The sequence below is a fragment of the Benincasa hispida genome, chromosome 7 (genome assembly GCF_027475165.1).
Source record: "Benincasa hispida cultivar pf3 chromosome 7, pf3_genome.v1.1, whole genome shotgun sequence".
Lineage (NCBI taxonomy): Eukaryota > Viridiplantae > Streptophyta > Magnoliopsida > Cucurbitales > Cucurbitaceae > Benincasa > Benincasa hispida.
The window spans coordinates 10601663-10616460 of NC_143484.1; positions in this window are offsets into that span (position 1 = coordinate 10601663).

Consider the following 14798-nt stretch of genomic DNA (forward strand, 5'->3'; position numbering starts at 1 on the left):
ACAAGGTAGAAAGGGCGAAATTAGCGGGTCTGCTGGAACCCCTACCTATGCCCTCTAGACCATGGGAGAGCGTGTCTCTCGACTTCATCACCCATTTGCCCAAGGTGGGAGAGTTCGAATCGATCCTTGTTATCATCGACCGGTTCTCAAAATATGCCACGTTCATCCCGACGCCGAAAATGTGCACAGCCGTGATGACTGCCCAGCTGTTCTTCAAACACATCGTGAAATTATGGGGCGTCTCCGCGAACATTGTTAACGATCGGGACAGAAGATTCACTGGGACATTCTGGACAGAATTGTTCAAAATATTGGGGTCAACACTGAATATCTCCTCTAGCTATCATCCCCAAACTGACGGCCAGACGAAATGCTTCAATAGTATGCTCGAGGAATATCTGCGTCACTTTATCGACACTAGGCAGAAGAACTGGGTCTAGTTGTTAGATGTGGCTCAATTCAGCTTCAATAGCCAGCAGAGTTCTGCGACCGGAAAAACACCCTTCGAAGTGGTGTGCGGTAGACAGCCACTCATGCCACACTTGGTGGACCACCCTTATGCAGGCAAAAGTCCTCAGGCACATAACTTCACTAAAGAGTGGAGCAAAACCTCTGAGATAGCTCGTGCCTACCTAGAAAAAGCATCAAGAAGGATAAAGAAGTGGGTTGATAAGAAGCGGAGGGCCCTCGAGTTTCAAGCCGGGGACAAGGTCCTGATCAAGCTACGATCGAAACAGTTTCATTTCCGAGGCCAGAGAGACCAACGGCTAGTAAGGAAATATGAAGGTCCAGTGGAGGTAATTGAGAAGTCGGGAGAACCTCATATAAGGTTTAGTTACCCTCATGGATGAAGATTCATCCTATCATCCATGTGAGTATCATGAAGCCCTATCATCCCGATCCCGAGGAAGAACAACGAAACATGCTAAGGCGCCCACCAGTCACGATGAAGAACTCCGCTGAGAAAGAAGTTGCACAAATCTTGAATAAACGTACGCGCCGTATTGGAAGACCCAGACGAGAACTGACAGAGTTCTTAGTGAAATGGAAGGATCTCCCGGACAAAGAGATCAGTTGGGAGCGGACCGAAGATTTGAAGAATGCAGCTCCAGCCATCGCAGATTTTGAACAAGGTCAATTGACGGGGACATCAACCAATTAAGTGGGGAAGAATGTCACGGTCATGCTTGTCCAGGGCCTATTGCCCATGGCCGCATGCCCGATCCAACCCCCTTCTAGCATACTTTCATATCTTGTATTGTATTAGCTTAGTTAGCTTGCTTTCTTTACATTTTCATTGTAAGTGACCACTCGCCCTTTTGCATATGCAAGGGAGCCAGTTGGCTTTTTGTTCAGAATGCACTATATGGGGATAAGACTAACCATCACTTCCTCATACCCGGAGTAGTACTCTATAAAGCTGTTGTTGTTGCTTATTGCTTTCTAGTCTACTACAATCTTTCTTTCTTTATTCACACTCACAAAAACTTCTTACGAAAACCTTTTCTCCAAACCCGTTTTCAAAAACCGTTGTTCCTAAAACGGGGGTGGAGGTTGCGAGAGGCACTCGGTGTGCCACCGGCAGTCCGTATTCGAGTTGGCTGACTTGTTCGTGAGGGGGAACAAGTGCCGCACAATCGCTAAGAGAAGCTTCCAAAAGAGCGATTGTGAAAGGTAGCATGATCGCATAACTTGAACGTAATCTTAGGAAGTGTCAACTAAATCCCTTCTCAACCTCTTCCCCACATACTCATTGTAACATTCGCTGTTGTTAACTCTTTTCTCAATTCCGCCGCATAGGATTTATACTTTAAACAAACATACCAACCAACTTACTGTTTTATTTGTTACTGCAAAGGAATCTAAAATTACCGCCGCATATTGTCTCAGTAGTCCATGTGTTCGACCTTGGGCTTACCAGGAAACCTTGTAGGATTTATACTTGGATTTTGCTAGGAAAACTTACATGTACAATGCATAAACCAACATCATAATATACACCATTATTTCATCATATTCACAACGCATCAGTCTACTTGAAGTTTCGAACTCGGATTAGGGGAGATCCAGCTGTATTCCTGGAGAATTGTACAAAGGTACTGCACTGTAGAAACCCTCTTATGAACTTTACTTGAGTAGCATGTTTAAAACTCAAATTAAGTTTAGTTAAAGTGCTTATTGATTCCGATTTCTTCCGTAGCATGTTAGATTACTCCTTCATTTTTATCTCTAAAGCTACTGTGCGTTCTGACTTAATGCGTTTCTAGCTATCCTATTCTCTTGAATGGTTTTAGTTGAGGTAACTTCAACAAGATGATTAAAATAATTAAACTTTAGAAATTAAGCATGCACAAAGTCACAAACGAATTTGACACAATAGCTTGACCATAGCATCGTGGCACTGTGAGGATCTTATAAATAGGACCCTGAGGGTCAGCTTTGAAGGCAGCCACTACACATTCGAGATTAAGCTCGAATAAAGGGAAATTTGAGAGTTTTTGTTCAGTTTTTGAGTGATTGAGTCAATTTGTTGAGAAATTATTGATATAGTTAGCCTCAATTCTTACTTCTTTGTTGATCATTGTAGTCTGAATATGCCTTTTAGAGGCTAAATTATTTTCTTGGGATTGTTTGTATGCCTTAATTCTTGAAGGCCATCTAGTTTATTTTATTCAATTGTTGTGAACCCTTTGGGGGATTTGTTTTATTTTTAATTGAATTCAATAAGTTTTTGTGACAAATTGATTTGTTGATTTCATGTTTGCAAAATCTTTCTAGCCTATGCATTGTTGATCGATTGAGTTACAATTATTAGGATCGCATGGTTGAGGTCTAGACTTTTTCTGGCCAAGTTCATGTGGGTCCTAATATAATCTTTCCCAAAACAATCATGCAACAAGATATGGCTTTCTAGCTTGTTTAATGTCTCGACAATTGAACCCTTTCTTAATGATACACGAACTTTGATTTTCAGACTGATAGGGATTCTCAGAAGTCCACATCAGGATCAATGTTCACTCTTAACGGAGAAGCTGTAGTATGGCGAAGCACTAAAAAGGGGTTCATCGCTGACTTCACTATGGAGGCCGAGTATGTAGCGGCTTGTGAAGCTGTTAAGGAGGTTGTTTGGCTTCTCAAGAAGTTTTTGACTGATCTGGAAGTTGTTCTAGAAATGTCTAGGCCCATCACCCTTTATTGTGATAATAGTGGTGTTGTGGCCAACTCTAGGGAGCCTAAGAGTCACAAGCGCGACAAACATATAGAGTGGAAGTATCATCTCATCTGCGAGATAGTGCATCGAGGGGACGTTGTCACGAAGATAACTTCGGAGCACAACATTGCTGACTAGTTTATGAAGATTCTCACAGATACAGTTCTTAAGGGTCACCTACAGAGCATGGGTCTATGGGACCGTCCGTGGCTGGACTAGGGCAAGTAGGAGATTTTGTACTCGACCGTAGTGCACTGTTTTATTGTTTTTACTTGTACTTATCTTGTACACCCACTCGCTTTAGGATAGGGTCATGTAGTTTGTAAACATATGTATGAACAAACATCTATGATGTAATAATATGAGATATTTTAATTGCATTAACCACAAACCAATAAAATAAGATCCATGGTTATTGTTATAACTTAAGCATGTATGTGGAGACATACAAGTAGACCATGCCTTAAGTGATAACCTAAATGGTCTATAGTATATGGATAAAGGAGGGAAACCTTATCCTGGTGACACTACGGATACGACCCGCTTTGTAGATGTTACAAGTGTTGTAAAGTGCTACAGATGGTCTAATTCTGATCATTCACGTGCGGACATGCGAGCGGAGGTATCCTATGTGGAAGAGTTTGTATAAGACTCGACCATGAAAAATGTTTAGTCTCGTGATATAAGGCCGTTCATGACAGAGAATTTCATTTCACTAGAATGACCATAGGTAAATGACCTTAATTCTGAGTGAGTTGGGAAGTCTTATCTATGAGGGCGGTCCTTTGATTTGCATGGGTGCGAGTGGCCAAATCGCCAACTCAAACCTACCACTTTGGGGATTCGTCTGATGGTGGACCTACGAACTCAGCTACATAAGATGAAATTTACTCCTTCCCTGAAGTAAAGGTAAGTAGATAGATTGTTCTCTTAAGGGCTGATTCCGGGGCTTGAACAATGTGGCGCCACACACTTTATCATGGTCTGAGAGGTTCACTCATAGTAGGACTATGATGTATTGTTCATTAGAGGAATCAATGGTACTTAAGGAGTTAAATGTAACTACAGCGGAAAAATGGTAAATTGGCCCAACTGTACTTAAGAGCGATCTATGAAGGGTTATCATGCTGTTGATTAGTTATATCCAATGGATATAGAAATATATATGTAGTGAGAAGAGTGCAGTTGTCTGTCTTTAGTAGACTGCCCGACAGTTAACGGATGATGGATATCTTTATTAAAGAGTTTAAATAGTTATTCACGTACCGTTTGAGCTTCAAGCTACAAGTCCATAAGGTCCCCTTAGTAGCTCAATCGATTCAAGTTGAGAATCAATTTTTGGGTTAGTTTGAAGTGTTCAAATTAACAAGAGAGAATTTTATTATATATGATATAATTAAATTAGTTTAATTATATGTGATATAATTGATTTGTTGTATTAGATACATTAATTGGAGGAATTGATATAAATATGATTTATATTAAATAAAGGAAAAAAGAACTATGGTTTATATATTACATATGATGTGATATTAAAACTATAGGTCATAAATATAATATAATAAATTAGTTATTATATTTATTTATAATAAAAGTAATTACGAAATAATTGTGATTGGTTTCTCCTCTAACTATGCAAGTGGAAGGTTATTTTCAATTTTAAAAACTGAAGAATAAAATGAAAAAAGTTTTCATTTTTTGAGGATCGCATCATTATCACATACTAATCGATTGAGTGAAAGAAAGCTATACGATAGTCCTTTCAAGAGACTAAACGACCGAGCGAGTTTTCTAGATGATTACTCCTTGTTACTAAACGATCGAGAATCCATTATCTATATGATAGACTAACCCTTTCTCCCACTTACTCGATCATTTAATTCGATCTTATACTTCCTCCTTCCCTCTACCAAAATCATACAGAGCCCACGCCTCCTGGATTCTCACTCTGAGAATACCAAAGTAACCGAGTGTAGTATCGAGTGTTACTGTTTGATGGTTGAGGATCAAGTCTTACTCGATTGGGTTCGACGATCTGACAGTTCGTGATTACATTGGTTGTTCGTTGCGTTCGTGATCGTTTTGACTTTGCTGGGACGCCTGACTAGTGTAGATCGAGGAAATACATAAAGAATAGTTCTTCAAAGGTATGTCACTCGATTCCCTTTGTATTTAAGTAAAGAAAACATGTCGTAATTTTCTCTATAATGCACAACTATGGTTGTTTGTCTATAAATGCTTTATTGAATAGGAGTTCCTTCTGGTTAATGGTTCTATTGAATAAGAGTTCCTTCACAAACAACCCACCTCCACCTGGTAAGTCTAACGAAGAAGCTGAGAAAAATGAGGGTAAATCTAAGGCACGCCCGTCTACCCCTAAGGTAAGTACTCTTCCTTCAAGTTAATTAACAAAAAAGTGACAATCCTTAACTAATCAATCAATCAACAAGCATTAAGATTCAAGGCAAAGCTAAGCCAATTAATTTATTTCCATCATCTGACCAATTAACTGAGCGAGATTTATCCAAGTTATAAAGTAAATGCTTGCTAATTGGAATCCCAAATTAAACAACAAACTAACTTAACTCATGCTTCTAGGTGACGACTACCTAACGATTACAAATTAGTGCCAATCAAAGCAATAAATTAAACATGCATAGCTAATTTGTCAGATTATCCCATACACAAAAATTGAAGAATATGCTCAAGATAAAATCTCATAAATTCATAATAAAACTCACAGAATTACAATACGAGTCTCAGGAATTGAATCAGAACCAAACTAAGTTCTTACTCTTTAGCCAGATCAGAGAGTTAAAACGAGGCTGGAATAGAGCGACGACACCCGAGATCGGGTGTACTCGACGTGACGTAATCGACTGACCCAAATTTTTCTTTTATAAAACTACCGCAGTGGACAACGGTAGAAAGAACATTGCAACGCTGTGTTGCATAATGGCCGAGCGTTAGGCAAGCGTCACAACACTACCTTGACGCAGTGTTGCGCGCACGTTGAGGCTGTATGTCTATCAAACCACATAGCGTTGCAGTGCTTTAGGGGAGCATTGCAACACTGCTATTCTGTCGTAGAGCGTTTTAGGGCAGCGTTGATGAGCAGTGCGATGGTGGCATTGGAGCATCTTCGAAGCATTGCAATGCTTGGGGCAGTGTTGCAACGCTGCCCTGCATCCTAGCATTCTATCCAATGGCTTTGAGCTAGCGTTGGACTTAGGTTTAATGAGAGTGTTGCAACGCTCGACAGGGTAGCATTCTTCATTCCTATCATTTGATCAATTTAGCTCCTAACTTCGTCAATTTAACGCCTTTTAGTCCCAAACACTTAATCCGACTGCTTTACACTCAAGTCCTACAAAATAATGAATTTAACCAAATTAATTATCTAAACAACCCTGAGCTAAGCAGAAGAAGATAGGACATTTTTAGTGCTATCAGGCAGTTACAATTCCCTCCCAAAACCATTTTTCAAAAATTAATTAAATTTATTTATTTAAAAATATATAATATATATTTATATGATAACTACTTTATCATATAATATATATTAAACTATATGTTTTATCTAATATGGCACATAACCTATTGTTTAATATTGTATCAAATACAATATAACCTATAGTTTCATTATCTCAACAATGCATGATATTTAATATCAATCCTATTTATATTAAATTTAATTACATGAATCCAATTGACATAATTAATATTTAAATCATATTCAAATATTTCCTCTCGAATAATGTATCAAAAACATTATAGTACTTATATCATATATAATTAAGTAAAATTAATTATATCACATATAATTAATTCCCTCAAATAATTTGAACTATTCAAATTATCCAAAATTGATTCTCATTAAATCCCTGTTGAGCTATAAAGGAGACCTTATGGACTTGTAGATTAAAGCTCCAGTGATACTTGAATAATTAATTAAACTTCTTTAATGAAATTATTCTACATCCATTAACTGATGAGCACTTCACTAAAGACCGATAGCTACACCCTTCGCACTACAGATGTATTTCCGTGTCCATTGGATATAACAAGTCAACAATGCAATGACCCTTCATAAATTGTTCATAAGTATAGTTGGGCATTACTGGTTTGCCCTTATAGTTTCATCTAACTTCTAAAGAGCCATTGATCCCTCTAATGAACAATAAGTCATAGTCCAACTATGACCAAACCCCTCTCGGGCTAGAAGACGGTGTGGCGCCACATTGTTCAAGCCCTAAAATCAGCCTTTAAGTGAGTAATTTATCTACTTACCCCGACATTGGGGAAGGAGTGAATTCTGTCTTCTATAGTTGTGTTCCTAGCTCGCCAATCAGAGGATTCCCTAAAATGCTAGGCTTATTAAGTCAGCGATCTAGCCATTCTCACCCATACAAATCAAAGGATCGCCTTCATAAGAAGGAGTTCACAACTCACAATGGAGTCAGGTCATGTCACCTATGGTCATCTTGGTGAAATGTAATTCTCTATTATGAACGGTGTTATATAATGAGACTAGTCATTTCATGGTTCGGTATTATACAAACCCCTTTGTATAGAATACCCACGTTCACATGTCTCTACAGTAAATGATCAGGATCAGATCATTTGTAGCACTTTACAACAGTTGTAACATCTACAAAGCGGGTCGTACTCGTAGTGTAACTAGGATAAGGTATCCAACCTTATCCATCTACTACAGACCATTTAGGATATCACTTAAAGATGATCCACCTATATTTTACTACATACATGTTTAAGCTACATATGATAACCTTGGATGTTAGTTTATTGGTTTATGGGTTAATGCTACTGAGTGTCAAATAAAACATATCATATTTTATTAAATAGATCATTTGTATATTACAATTACAAACTACAGAACCCTACGAGATTTAGGGCATCAACCTCAACAATCTCCCACGTGTCGTAAAGCTTGTGGGTTGTACAATATATACAAGTTATACTAATATACATGTACACTAAGCAAAAAACTAGGGTATAACACGCGCCTAGTACAAAATCTCCCACTTGCCCTAGACTAGAAGTGGCTTGTCTCGAAGACCCATACTCTGCAGTTGAGCCTCAAACACCTTAGCCATGAGGGCCTTTGTAAATGGATCAGCAACGTTATGCTCTAAAGCTATTTGCATGACGATCACGTCCCTTCAATGCACAGTCTCTCAGATGAGATGATACTTTCGCTCTATGTGTTTTCTAATCCAAAATTTCCTAAGCCACACGGCTTTCTTAGCAGTTTCACAAACTGTTATGTACTCAGCTTCCGTATTGGAGTTAATAATGCACCTCTGCTTGGTGCTCCACCAAACTACTACTCCTTCGTTATGAGTGAACACTGATTCTAAAGTGAATTTCCTAGAATCTTTATCAGTCTAGGAATCAGAGTCCGTGTATCCTATAAGGATCAAATCCTTAGAACCATACACAAGCATGTAGTCCCTCGTTCTTTGTAGATACTTGAAGATATTCTCAATGGCAGTCCAGCAATCAAATCTTGGTTTAGACTAATGTCTACTTACTATCCCCACCACATAGCAAATGTCAGGTCTAGTACATAACATCGCATATACTAGGCTGCCAACAGCCGATGCACTGGGGATCCGTCTCATTTCCTCAACTTCTTGACGTGTCTTAAGACACTATTCCTTACACAATATAACTTCATGTCTAAAAGGGAGTAAACCCTTATTCGAGTTCTGCATCGAAAATTTGACAAGCATTTTGTCAATGTATGATGCCTGAGCAAAACTAGCAATTTGTTCTTTCGATCTCCAAATATTTGAATGCCCAGAACAAATTGTACCTCTATCAAATCTTTCATTTGGAATTGGGTCGCTAGCTAATTCTTAATTTTAGTTAGTAGACCTACATCATTCCCAATGAGTAGGATATCGTCTACGTACAATAATAGAAAAGTTACTAAACTATTGATGAATCACTTGTAAGCATGATGCTCATCAATATTTTGATCAAAGCCATATGATTTGATAGCAGTATCGAATCTTATATTCCAAGATCGAGAAGCTTGCTTCAATCCATAGATGAACCGATTAAGCTTGCAAAGCTTTTTCTCTTGACCTTGCATTATGAATCTCTCAAATAGCTCCGTATAGATGATCTTCTCAATATTGCCATTTAGAAAAGCATGTTTGACGTCCATTTTCCATATCTCATAGTCATAATATGTGGCAATGGACGAGAGGATCTGGATAGACTATAACATGGCAACAGGTGAGAAAGTCTTCTCATAACCGACTCCCTCTACTTGAGTATAACTCTTTGCCACAATTCTAGCCTTGAAGGTTGCACCTTTCCATCAGCACCCCATTTTCTCTTGTAGATCCATTTGTAACCTATAGGTTTTTGCCCATTACATTACTCTACATGATCCCAAAAAAGAATTGAAGTACATAGACTCCATTTCAAGGTCCATAGTTTTGATCCATTAATCTTTGACAACATCCTCCATTGCCTTCTTATAAGGTAGTGGATCCTTAACATCTCTGTCAGCTACCATAGTTACCATTTCTGTTAAACCCATATAACAAATAGGTGGGTTTGCAACCCTCCCACTACATCGAGTTTCCCTCAATACTTGAGGTGGATGTGATCTACTAGATGAACCAACTTCAACAACTCTTGCTGATGTGTTGAGTTCTTCAACAACACTTGTTGATGGTTCAATAGTTTCTTTGGAATGTTCATTCAACACAATCTTACTACGGGGCTTATGCTCCCTTATTTGGTCTTCTTATAAAAAAGTAGCGTTTGTCGATACAAAAACTTTATTTTCGTTAGCATCGTAGAAATAACCACCTCTTGTTCGTTTAGGGTATCCTACAAACAGGCACAATTTTGAACGAGGTTCCAGTTTCTTAGAATTTGCCTCAAGCACATATGTTGGGAAACTCCAGATTTGGAAATGGCATAAACTACCTTTACGACTGATGACATGCAAAAATGCATCTCATCTTAGGCATTTTATTTAGAATTATGAGGGTTGTTAAGCATAATATGAGGCAATTATGTTAGGAATTCATGAGAAAATGAGTTTGCGTCGTTCAGCGCCAAGAATCTCGGCTAACCCATTATTATGCGTTATTATGCGTTCAATTGTCTATCTTTGTAGCTAACATAGGAATCGAACACACACGTGGAAGTCGGGCTATCACATAGATGACCGCATGCGGTGAAATTCTCCATAGCAAACGCGAACGCATACGTTCAATGCATGGGTGTTGTGGGTATCAACTGCATGCATCCATCGCATAGGAGTTGCGATCATCAAGCGATTGCGGTCATCGTGTAGAAGTTGCGGTAATCAAGTGAATGCGGTCATTGTAAGATTGCGACTACACGATGATAACCATAATAGCAGGATTACCGCAAGGTTGGTGGAATGGAAGCAACAACGCATATCTCGGGAAAATAAAAAGATGATGTTGATATTTCACCTACCACGCCGTTAGCAGCCAAGATTCAGAAAAGGACAAACGTGCCGCGAATGTCAAAATCAGAGCAGGTCCATTAATGTTGTCGGTGATGAAGCTTTATAAATAGAAGCCGATGAGCAAAATTTCAAAGGATCCAAGGTTTTCATCCAAGGTTTCCTACCTTTGGGTGGATCCTTGTGATCTAGACGAACTCGTTAGAAGAAAGCTTGAGAGTTCTTCATCTCCTTCATCCATTCTGAGTGACGATCGGAGCCTTCGCCGGAGTTCGATCTCGCGAGAGTTAGCTCCACCGCCCATCCATGGCACCATCGGCAGCCTTGACACACATCTACTGGAAGCAAGAAATTGCTTCCAACTAGTCATTTCATTTCCTCTTCTATTCTTGTATTGTATTGTATTACATTTTGGATTAAGAACTTAATACATTGTGTGTTCAATGCATTTCTATGTTTCCTTCAATTCCATTTCCATCTCTCTTTTCTTAGCACCTTTAACATTCATTGCATCACTTAGTGAGACTGTTAGAGTATCGCATATTTAATCGTGTCAATTAGAGATATGAAGCATGTAGCAAACCACCGGAAGGTGTGCGTTGTGCGAGTGTGTGAGAAAACCTTATTTGCTTAGTGTGAAGCTGTAACAACGCCTATCTATTGGAAGACACAATGCTTGTCTACGAGTAAAGTCAACAACAATTAACTGCCTGGGAGGGTAAGTGGTTGGTCGCATTAAGAAATGTAAGCCAATGTTCACTAGAGATAGGAATAATCTTGCGTCAGCCAGGTTTATGCGATTCCCTTGTCTTATGAGCGCATCATTCATCATTTAGGCATACTTAGAAGAGTAGTCTAAAATCCAAATCTAAGACTCGAGAGAGGGGATTGGAATGCATAAGCAAGAATGGGGAAGTTAGGAATAAGCTATGTTTGCTATTACACAGCATATGCACCCTACAGAGAGAGGATATTGCATGCGTCCAAGAAGTAGGATATGGTGGCGGTATGCAGTCGTCTTATTTATGTGTGACAGCACATGAGCAGGAATAGAGACTTAGGAATAAGGCCTCTTGACACTTCGCATACACATCGCATACGTCATAGATTTAGGCACGAGTGTGTGTAGCATCATCGCATAGCTTGCGTTGGCTAAGGTTGCCCTTGCGGTCAAGCTTAGGGTTGCGATGAAGACATCCCCACATTTTATCTATTTTCCATCCATTTACTACGCGTCAATAGTTGCCATGTCTCTACCTCTCATTCATACGTCTCATTGCTTTGTCTGTTAGATGGGAGTAGGAGTACTTATTAGCTTATACCCTCCATTAGTCTTTTATTCATCCGCTGCATACACATTACCAGATAGCATTTAGTTATAAGTCCCTATGTTCGACCTCAGATCACTCGAGAAACTTGTGTTCGCGTTATACTTTGCGTGAGCGCAAGAAAACTTGTGACGGGAACGCATGGTCATCGCATACATTCATTAACGCATAGTTTCTTTCCAACGCATGACCACCGATGCATGAGAATCACCACATAACCTAGCATTGTGGCACGTAATTGCATTCATTAAATTTCATCACCATGTTTTTGGCACCATTGTCGGGGACTTGATAACTAATTGTTTGTTGAGTTTTGTGTCTCTACAGGAAACCTTTTTATCTTGTGAGTATTGTAGCTTATGCGACCAAGTTGCAAACAATATTGAAGTGTAGGTGATGCACCGAAAGCCAATATTGACCCTAAGGTAGAAGGGCAATCAGTCGCATAAGCTGAAGGTAGTTTTAAGTGCATGATGGTCGCATGCGCCTAACAATTGCCAGAAGTTCCAATGGTCAAGGCATCTTGACCTAAGTAGTTGAGAGCAATCTCCTGCATGGGAGACTCCTTGAGGTGACAACACTCCAATTTCTCCAGGGACATCTTCTACTCTCTCTTTACCTTGCTTTCTTAGTTTACTTTATTTTTATTTTGTTTTTATTTTGTTTTTATTTTGGATATGTGGCTGCTTCCTTGGTTGTGGTGCGTTTGCTCCTCGTAGATTCGAAAATAATTCTCCTCGGTGCACAGTTACAACGGAAGAATTCCCTTCATCCTTCAACGCATGGCTTCGATCGCGTGGATTTCAACGCATAATCACATGAGTTATTCTGCCTAAGGTCCTTTTTTGTTATCCTTTTTGCATTATCCTTTTGAAATTCTCCTTGTCTGATTGTGTTCCTTTGTGATGCATCTATAATGGTATGTATAATTCACCGCATCCGCTAACTGAGCATCGCAAGGCTCACCTTACTTTTAATAGGTTCTTCAAATTTTGAAAGTCTTAAGTTTTATTTTGCGCAAAACTTCGCTCAAACGTTTGTTACCGCATCCCTGTAAGTTTATTTTTAGCTTTGCAGTGAGGATGCTACCAACCTCTAAGTTTGGGGGTGGCAGCGGTCTCGGAGAATTGTTTTCATTACATTGTGATTATTTCTACAAAAAAAAGAAAGAAAGAAAAAAAATTGAGAATAAAAATTCCACTGTCAACGCAATGGGGAAACCCATGTTGGTAAGAGTTAAGTTGTGAAAGGCACTTACCCGTAGTTGGATGTCCGCATGACACATGTGGGGGCAAGCCAAAACGAAAGTAAGTCGCTAAGATTAACACATAGCGTAACTCCTCTGTCGGGCGCAAGCCAAATCAAGCAAGACAAGAGTTGAGTTGAATATGGAAAACAACTAAAGTTGGATGCCTGCATGACACACGTGGGGGTAAGCTAAAACGAACAGTGTAACCAGGTTCAGCACCGTATTTGAATAAGTCATCGCAAGTTTTTGAAGTATTTTGAATGAACGCATTCTCAAAAGCTAAATGCAAACTTGCGGTGAATGAATAAAAAGTTTTTGAGCAAAGGCTTGCCGGATCTAAACTAAGAAAAGATCTTTTTGAAGAAGCAGCCAAAGTGGAGGAGAGCATTGTGACGATGGTTAGGGGTATGAGTAAATTATATTCTGAGAAGCTAGTCATCGCAAAGGAAAGCAAGAAGGTGAGTTAAGAATTTCTTGAGTATAACGCATGCTTGAGGACAAGCATGATTCTAAGTTTGGCGGTGTGATGACATGCAGAAATGCACGTCATCTTAGGCCTTTTATTTATAATTATGAGGGCTATTAAGCATAATATGCGGAAATTATGTTAAGAAATCATAAGAAAATGAGTTTGCATCGTTCAGTGCCAAGAATCTCGACTAACCCACTATTATGCGTTATTATGCGTTCAATTGTCTATCTTTGTAGCTAACGCAGGAAACGGACGCATACGCGGAAGTCGGGCTACCGCATAGACGACCGCACGTGGAGAAATTCTCCATCGCAAATGCGAACGCATACGTTCAACACATGGGTGTTGCGGTAATCAACCGCATGCGTCCATCGCACAGAAGTTACGATCGTCAAGCGATTGCGTTCATCATGTTGAAGTTGCAATAATCAAACGAATGCGGTCATTTCAAGATTGCGGCTACATGATGATAACCATAATAGCAGGATTACCGCAAGGTTGGTGGAATGGAAGCAACAACGCATATCTCGGGAAAATAAAAAGATGATGTTGATATTTCACCTACCACGCCATTAGCAGCCAAGATTCAGAAAAGGACAAACGTGCCGCGATGTCAAAATCAGAGCAGGTCCATTAATGTTGTCGGTGATCAAGCTTTATAAATAGAAGCCGATGAGCAAAATTTCAAAGGATCCAAGGTTTTCATCCAAGGTTTCCTACCTTCGGGTGGATCCTTGTGATCTAAACGAACTCGTTAGAAGAAAGCTTGAGAGTTCTTCATCTCCTTCATCCATTCTGAGTGACGATCGGAGCCTTCGCCGGAGTTCGATCTCGCGAGAGTTAGCTCCACCGCCCATCCATGGCACCACCGGCACCCTTGACACACATCTACTGGAAGCAAGAAATTGCTTCCAACTGGTCATTTCATTTCCTCTTCTATTCTTATATTGTATTGTATTACATTTTGGATTAAGAACTTAATACATTGTGTATTCAATGCAATTCTATGTTTCCTTCAATTCCATCTCCATCTCTCTTTGCTTAGCACCTTTAAC